We start from the raw sequence: 9,698 nt of genomic DNA, 5'->3' as shown, positions 1-9,698 counted from the left end.
TTCATCACTCCATAGGAACCAAAGCATTTCACACTGTATACATTACAACAATTCATGTTTATTTTTTTTTTTTTTTTTCTCATTTAATTTGTTCTTCTTCTTTCACCTTTTTCATATTCATATATTTATTACAGAGCATGCCAGTATTTATATATATGTATTGTTCAATAAGTGTATTATTTTTGTAAAGGAGACATATTTGTAAAAGCAAATTGCTTGTTTCTGAATCCTGAATATTATTTCCTTTGTATAATATTGTATCATGATGAATTATCTGAATAAATATTGTTTAAACTAATGTTGTCTTATAAATAAGTCTTACACCAACACGATTAATAATTTGATACTAAAAAGGTAATACAAATACGGATATTTCTTAGAAATGACGGTTATACTATGAAAGGTACGGTCATCCTTTATAAATTACGGTCATCCTTTCGAAATTACGGTCATCATGCATTTTACCAATCACGGTCATCCTTAATATATGTTACGGTCATCTTGAAAATATTTTAAAGATGATTTACGGTCATCTTAGCGAATTTTTCAAATCCAATTTCCCGTTCTATACACGTTCCTCAGAAGAAATTTGTGACTTCCGTGTGAATCTTTTATAAATTTACATCGTACCAATGTATGCTTTGTAAAGAAAATGATGTAGAAACAACTTAACAGACGATAAAAATACTGACCTAATATTTCGTCGGACATCTTTGAATGACCGTGAATGCAGTTACGGTCATCAGCTTTACCCCAGTGAATCCTACGGATGGATTACGAAATACATTAGCATTTCTTACTGTTGAGGGTTCTTTATATAGTACCGTCCTTCAGCATTACATAAGAACTGACATTAATAGAATGTAAGAAATAGTCAAATCCATGTTCAATAAAATGAAAATTGCATAATTATTAAAATCATCTTTAAAAAAGGCACTGTCACCATATTCTTTAAATTTCAAATTGTCATCGTTAATGGAAATATTTTCAAGAACATATTTACAAGTGTATGTTGCATCAGCTCTCAAGACCTCTTTTAAATGAGAGAGAATTTCAATTAATAGTGCAGGTAGTTCTTTATCGAGAACAGTGATGCCACTTAAAACATGTGAAACTGTAAGAGTAACATGTAGTTTATTTATTAACATTCCCATCCTCGCAATTTATTGGTAATTCTGTTGTCCAGAATAATGTGGGTATAACACCTTCACTTTGAGTTGCAATGATAGAAAGACATTATTCCTGTCATGTGAAATCCTGTAGTACTAAAAGGTTACTAGTGAATCTCGTTCATAATACCACAGGTGATTTCACTTGTGATATAATTAAAAGATGAGTTCCGTAATAGTTATAGACCGAGGAAAAGACCGTCGGGGTTTCTATTCCAGCAACGCTGTATCCCGAGGTGCATAACTAACTTGCCCCTCATTCTTAACTCAATATTGTTAAAATTGATTATTAAATAAAAAAAAAACACATTATCAAACAATGATTTATAAGATTTTTATTACATGAAACCCCACTAGTAACCTTTTATCTTAAGTATATGTTATGGCTTTGAGTGTCCCTGATGAAGGTTAATCCAGAATACCGACTTGGACCCATATAATTATTAAACTTGTCGTTTTCATTTTTTATTACATGTACACTGTGAATGCACCAATTCAATGTAACATAATAATACTGAAAAATAAATAAGCAGCACATTACAATGGCATGGTTATATTCAAAGTTGTGACAGAGTTATATAATATAAATAGAAGATAAATAGATTGCCACTGGTAAAGACAACTCTACACCAGAGATCAAATGACCTTAAATTAAAAAAAGGGGGATGGACACATATATAGCTGTACCTTCACCGTTTTTTCCCGCCCAGATGCACAATAGATTCCAATGGTGTTAATGCTTATTTCCGGATCTTTCATTAGACTTATAAGCGGGGATATCACTATTAAAATGGATGAGTCCCGTTCTTCGAGTATAGTGTTGCTGCTGACAGTTGCTTATTGTTGGTGTATCCAAAAGAGATCGGGTAATACACAGGAAATGAGGCTTGTACCAGAGCCAGTTAGAAACATTCCAAATACATCTTTGTTATATAAACCACAACGTATACATTCAATTTGTAAGGGTTTCAGAGTGACGACATATTTCTTTTTCTTCAAAATTTCCTTTAAAGCATGGTTAAAATGCTTTTCCGCGATGTTGTATTTTGTTGATATATATGAATAGAGGTGGGAGGCACTTATTATTCAATATGTAAATACGATCCAATCGCGTATTGGAAAAGGAAATAAATCTGAAAATCGTATTCGAGGTTCATGAATATAACATACATCTCAACAATTGCCACCAGACGATATTGTTTGCTTTAAGAACGATAACTCTGGTGCATCAAGACTATATAAAGGCAGATTACGATTTAATATATATTATTTGTGTTCATAGTGTGATGAAAATATCTTAATTAAAACAAATTAAGTCCTGATGTTGTATCTTTCGGCAATCTGCCCAACACTTCGTTTTTGTCGTGGACAGTCAGACTAGGCCCGAACGGTCCCCTAATCACACTAATATTAGCGTTACCTGTGACAGAGAGTGCAAGAAGCTCACTCTATGACCAGTTTGGCTTCCTTTTTGCTATCTGTTATATCTGTGAACGGTATTTCGTGTCCTTTCATCTGCTAGCTACGAGCAGAATTCAATGTTTTGTTTATATAGGAACTCACCGCTGCGCATGTTTCGATGAAACGAAAGTTCGTTGGTAAGGTATTTATATCTTAAAAAGAGTGTTCGTAAGATAAGACTTCAGAATTAATCGTAAGAGCGGTCCTACGTGTATGATTTTATCTTACGATATGCTTTGTGAAATTGTCTTAGAAGTGCAATAAGAAAAGTATACCACTTAAGACTTAAACTTGCGATGTTTTGTGAAATTGATTCCTTAACTGTAAATAAATGTCAAATTTGACATACATTTCATTATAAGTGTACATAAAATAAGATGTTGGTGTTTGTTTTGTTGCACCTCAGTGTTCCTGCTGTTCCTTTTTAAGCTCACCTAGTCTGAAGGGAAAAGTGAGCTTTTCTCATCACTTGACGTCCGTCGTCGTTTACTTTTACAAAAATCTCCTTCTGAAACAACTAGGTCAAATTTAACAAAACTAAGGCTACAATCGCGAGTATTTTGTTTAAAAAATGTGTCCGATGATCCTGCCACATGCAATCAATCAAGATAGCAGCCTTGGCTAAAAATCTATCTGACCTGAAATTTTCAGATGAATAGGGCAACACCGTTGCAGCCCCTTAATTGGTAATTTTCGGAAAATTTGGCAGCTTTTTGGGTATTATTTTGAATATTATTATAGATAGAGATAAACTGGTAACAGCGATAATGTACAGAAAAGTAGGATCTGAAAATTAGTCCACATGACCAAAATGATCAATTGACCCTTTTAGGAGTTATTTCCCTTTATAGTTTTTTTTTTACAATTTTCATATATTTTGTTAACTTTAATACAAAATATTTTCCACTGTAACTACTGAGCCAAGTTCATTATAGATCGAGATAATTGTAAGCAACAAGAATGTTAAGTAAAGTAAGATCTACAAAAAAATCACAATGTTGTCATGAATCCATCTTGGTCCTTTGTTTAATATGCACTTAGACCAAGGTGACGACAGAGGCTCTTTAGAGTTACTTTTAAGCTCACATGACCCAAAATGTCAAGTGAGCTTTTCTCATCACTTTGCGTTCGTCGTCGTCGTTAACTCTTGCAAAAATATTCTCTAAAACTACTGGGCCAAATTTAACAAACTTGTCCACAATCATCGTTGGGGTATCTTAAAAAAATGTGTACGGCGACACGGCCATCCAACTTAGATTGCCACCACGGCTCAAAATAGAACATAGGGGTAAAATGCAGTTTTAGGCTTATAACTAAAAAAACAACGCAAATCTGAGTGGGCTAAATTTTTAGGAAATTTTTCCGTTTGCTGTTATTATCTTGAATATTATTATAGATAGAGATAAACTGTAAACAGCAACAATGTACAGCATAGTAAGACCTAAAAATACGTCAACATGACTAAAATGGTCAATTGACCCTTTAAGGAGTAATTGTCCTTTATAGTCAATCTATAACAATTTTCAAAAGATTTGTAAAATTTTGCTGACATTTTCCATTGAAACTACTGGGCAAAGTTGATTACAGATAGTGATAATTGTTAGCAGCAAGAATGTTCAGTAAAGTAAGATGTAAACACATCAGAATCATCAAAACACAATTTTGTCATGAATCCATCTACGTCCTTTGTTTGATATTCACATAGACCACGGTGAGCGACACAGGCTCTTTAGAGACTAGTTTTCTTCAACAGTTGATTTGTTTTCCTCAGTTTTATTTTGTAACTCGCGCATGTTTTTCTCAATCGGTCTATGACTTTCAAACATCGGTATACTACTGATGCCTTTATTAAAGTCAGTTGATTTATCCCATGATAGATCAGCATACAAGTTCAATGGAGACACAAACTAAACGTTTTAGTTTTTATGTGCTTACGAAGTAAAGACCAGTGGCTTCTACCTTATGTAACGAATCTTACACCATTTTTAGTCGCACTAAATTCTAGATGAGAATTTACTCATAATAGACAAATGTACAAACAAATACTTGAAGTCCGTGATATAGAACATTAAAAATAGAATATTTTGACCAAAAAAAAGAAAGGAAGAGGAAAAAGTTTTGAAAAAAATAAATGGATAATGTAAATTATTATTGATTCTTGTCATATCCAGAAACAGTTGATGACATGGTGCGTACTATTCGATATATATATATTATTAAAAAGCATTAAAATATATATAATAAAAGATGAGAATGTGTCATACAACAAGCCGCACAAATAGCAGAAAACAGTCGAAGGCCACAATTGGTTTTTAATACAGCGAAGCATGATGCGTGCTTAAATAGATTTTTCCCCCTTATTTAAGGTCGCTTGAGTTCGCAATGATTTACACACATTGGATGCTTCAAGATTACACCAAATTATAGTTTTTATACCCCCACTTAAAAAAAAGTTTTGGTATACTGTTTTACCTCTATCTGTATGTCTGTCCCATTAATATTTATTTAAGTAACTACATAACAAGGATGTCATATTACACATGACACTCAAATTGAAAATTATCGTCACTTTTTCTGCATTACACGGATATCAGAATTTGGTTTCAAGGTTGATGATAGTCAGTTTACCGGGTGATGCGTGTTCAGATTCATCACCAAGCAACATATTTTGGTTTACCGAACACTTGCATCATTTTACACGATACATCCAAGTACTGTGTGATACTTTTTCCGCTTTTCAAGTATTTTGAAGAGGGTATCATACGTAAAAAGTAGCTCGCATTTTCACTAGTATAAGTCAGATTTACCGTGTGATGAAGTTTCAGATTCATCATTCAACAACGGCCTGTTCACGTAACATTTACATATTTTACACAATTATTAGTGTCAGACAAAAAGCAAAAGCGACAAAAACAGAAATCCCGGACGTATCAAACGACAAGGTATTTCATATAAGCAAACTACAAAGTGCAGCATCAAATTATGAATACACACGTCATTGCTCTACGTCACAATACGTACTTGCTTGAGTCCTTTTTGCACCGTTCTATAAGTAAGCTGTACCAAAAATCACAACCAACCAAGGGAACTAAGTTGACAAAGTTCAATAGCTGTAAAGGTTGTCGAAAATCGAACAAGGTCCACCCAACAATGAGATCAACTGATTTTGTTTTAGGTGAACAGTCACGACAGGAACAAAGCACTTCAATTGATATCATCAAAGACCTAACAGAGACTGGAATTATAACACAAAAGACAGGAGATGTGAAATTTTCAGTAGACATATTTCATACTAGTAATGAATCGAAAAAACCTAGACGCCTTCCAACCTTAGTTTGTCCGGAAAGACAAAAATTTGGATATGCATCTTACTAGAAGTGAGCTGTACCAAAAATCATCTTCAATCATGGGAAGTTTACAAAATATTTTGTTTAAAGGTTGTAGAAAATCAAACAAGGTCAAACCAACAAGCAATTCAACCAACTGTGTTTTAGAGGCACAACACGACAGGAACATAGTCATTTGATATCATCAAAGACCTAACAGAGACTGGAATTATAGTACGATAGACAGGAGGTGTCTAATTTTAAGTAGACGTATCTAACAGGTGACAACTTGACAAAAGGAAAATTTCATAATTTAATTAAAAGGTACAGGCACTGGATATATAACTATAATAAGTGAACTGTTTCATCAAAATACAAATCTGCAAAATGAAAAAGGCTGGTCACCTTTTTACTACCAGGTTTCCCTGACACATTGATTGATGTGAAGTCTGAAAACGAAAGTGAGGATGAATCCGAAAGCGAGTCTGAAATTGATGATTTTAATGTTAAATAACCAGATGATAATTTCCCTACACTAGGCGACTGCTTTTGCCCATACATTACAATTAGTGGTTAAATATAGTTCCAGTAATCTCAAAAGCTTAACATATATTTGTAAGAAAAGAAGCTGTTACCTCAGATGATCTTGAAAATGAGAAAAGACTTCAACTTGACCATGCAAATCGTTGGAACTTTTAAATAATTATGATAAGGTATATTCTATCAGTACCAGAGGAACAACTAGCAAAAACTGGGGCATCAGTTCAGTTGTCTCTTTATGAAAGAACACTTTTGAAGGAACTTTGTTCTATTTTGTAACCATTTGAAGACGCCACAATTATAGTTCAGAAAGATAAGGTAGTGTCTGCAAGCTTATTTGTTCCTTTAACTCGATGAATTATATATGTTACATACAATAATAAAATGGTCGAAACTTTAAATTTGTTCTATGTCTATGTTTGACCCGACCATAAAACTAAGATTGTGCAACAGTTCAGAAACAATGGAGATGGAGAACAAAAAAAAATCAAAAACGTACCACGTTTTTTAATGCATGCATAGATTCAGGATCATTTGACACTAGGGATTCCACACCACAAAAAAGTCTAGAACTAACTCACCAGCATCTTGAATTCTTAGTTTCATGACACAAAAAAAATAAAAAGAGACTTCGTCATTTGTCTAGTGATCCTGCAAAACTTGAAGTCAACCAATACTTGATGGAGTCGTGCAATGAAAAAATCCCAATAAGGTTTTTTGTATCAAATGAACATAATTTTACAAAACTGCCATCAATGGCTAAGAGATTCCTTTCAATACCGGCCTCTTCTGCAACAGTTTATGACTATGTAGTATTACTCGCAAAATATTTCGTCCTGACAGATGTTGCTTGAGCATGATAAGTTATAATACTTTCCACAAACTGATAATGATTAATTTAATTCTAACTTTTGACATTAAAGCTTAATTTGATGTTAGTGTAAATTTTGTTATTTTCTACTATAAATATGTTGAACAGTAATAGTGTTGTAACTTTGTTATAGTTCTTTATTTTTATTTAGTAGAATGTAATCGTGCCCATCTCTGATGGACGGATCGACAGTTTTTTTTTTCTTCTTCAATAAATCATTAGTTTACTCACTTAAATATTTTTTTCGGATACTTGTTAACTATGGTTGATTATTTATCTGAATGACTTGATACATCTCCTATATGAAATAAAACGACAAAAGAATTAGTCTTAAATTTGAAAGTCATTTTACAGATTTGAAGAATGCATAGAAATAAAATCCAATTACGGTGGTGAATTCGACAATAATTTGAACGAACTGTTGACTTAAAATGATATAAAATACACCATGTCATCAACCGTATTACCACAGGGTAATGTGTTAGCGGATATGTTCAATTCCACATTGAAAAGCATGACAAATAAAACAGTTAAGGAAAATGGACCGAAATGGCATGAATATAAAAATAAAAAAATATTTGCATACAATGCATTTGTTCACGATAGTATTTAAAAAGACCCATTTGAGACCATGTATGCTAGAACACCAAATATACCGAATGAAATGATGTATAGTTTAACCAGTAATGTTGAAAATGTAAAAGATATCAACGTCTGATGTAGCAAGCAATATAAACTTGTTGAAACAGAAGAATGATGAACAAGAACAAATATGATGGTGAACACTAGAAAAGCACAGGAGAGGCAAAATGAGAATTATGACAAGCGCAGAAATGTTATCACTAAAATACCTGAAATTTGAAGAAACAATTGCTAAACACGGAATGGGCACCATAGAGCAAATAAGATATAAGAATCCATATCAAATCGTCTTTTACAGGCAGTTACACACTAAAAGACGGATATTAATAAATGGTGAGGATCATACCACCAAACTTCACTCAAACAGTTTCATGATAATTATCCAAAAAACAAAAAGAAACACTATTGGCCGTATTTGGCACAACTTTTTGAAATTTTCGGTCCTTTATGCTTTTTAATTTTTTACATGTTTGGCTTTTTTAGTTTTGATCTGTGCGTCACTGGTGAGTCTTATGTAGACGAAACGCGCGTCTTGTATAGTGACTATTGTTAGAGATGAAAGCCAAAAATGTGTTCGTATGAATCAGTAGTAACCGAAAACTGCTAGATTTGACAGTAACAGTAACCCAACATCAACTGATATCTAAATAGCCACCAGTCAGGATAGTAGATATAATGAAGAAATACCATATTGAAAAATGAAATGTTCGTCTTTTTCTGTGGAAACTTCAATGCAAAATCTTAACATAGACACACCTGATGTCTGTCTGTCTAATAATGCTGATCACAGTACATTTATCTTAAGGCGGAGGAAAAGGAACGGGGAGACCCAAAAGAAACGAAAGTTGAAAAAAATCTAGTATTTACGAGTACTAACTATTAACTCCCGAATTGAAAATTAATGTTTGATTTGACATCTTATATGTTGGTATTTTTTTTTTGTTGAACATCTGTTCAGTATTCCTGTTAATCCTTCGTTTTTTCTCTTACAGTTGATTTGTTTCCAAAGGTTGTAGTTTGTAACCCGGATTTGCTTCATCTAAACGATCTATGACTTTTTATAACCGGTTTACTACTGATGTCTTAATTCGTTTCAGTTAATGAACAAGTTGTTGCCAATGTAATATAACCATGAAATGTTCAATACAGTGGAATCGCACAATATATAGCACAACATCTGTACATTGTAAGTATTCCACAACGGAGCTTTCGGCAAACAAATTTGTGATTAAGGCGAATGGAAAACAAGTTGGAAGTGCGGAAAAATTGCTGATTTGGAAATCGTGCACCTCTGTGTAATCGGTTCCGACCAGAAACCACATACCAGTAAGAAATACATATTTGACACAAACATGTTCCTACATATGATTAACTTTTAAAATATGTAGAATATCTAGGTACGTCTGGTTTCAAATGAAAGCTGAATGACTGGTGATCATTGTAGAACGCTTTTTGAATTTTGAGTGTTTCAAAAAAAGGATACAGTTTGTCAGATGTGAATTACTTGTTTTGGTACATCTGCAGATTCGGAAACCAGTTCTTTCTTATACATGTTATATGCTATTAAAATTTTGTGCTGTATTATATCATGTACGATACTTGTAGCTAATGTCGAAATTACAATCTATTTTTTCAACATTTCCTGCGTGTAAGCTTTTGCTATTACTCATTTCATCATGTTCATGTTAT

This window comes from Mytilus trossulus, chromosome 1, assembly GCF_036588685.1.
Source record: "Mytilus trossulus isolate FHL-02 chromosome 1, PNRI_Mtr1.1.1.hap1, whole genome shotgun sequence".
Taxonomy (NCBI): Eukaryota; Metazoa; Mollusca; class Bivalvia; order Mytilida; family Mytilidae; genus Mytilus; species Mytilus trossulus.
This window is presented reverse-complemented; position numbering follows the sequence as displayed.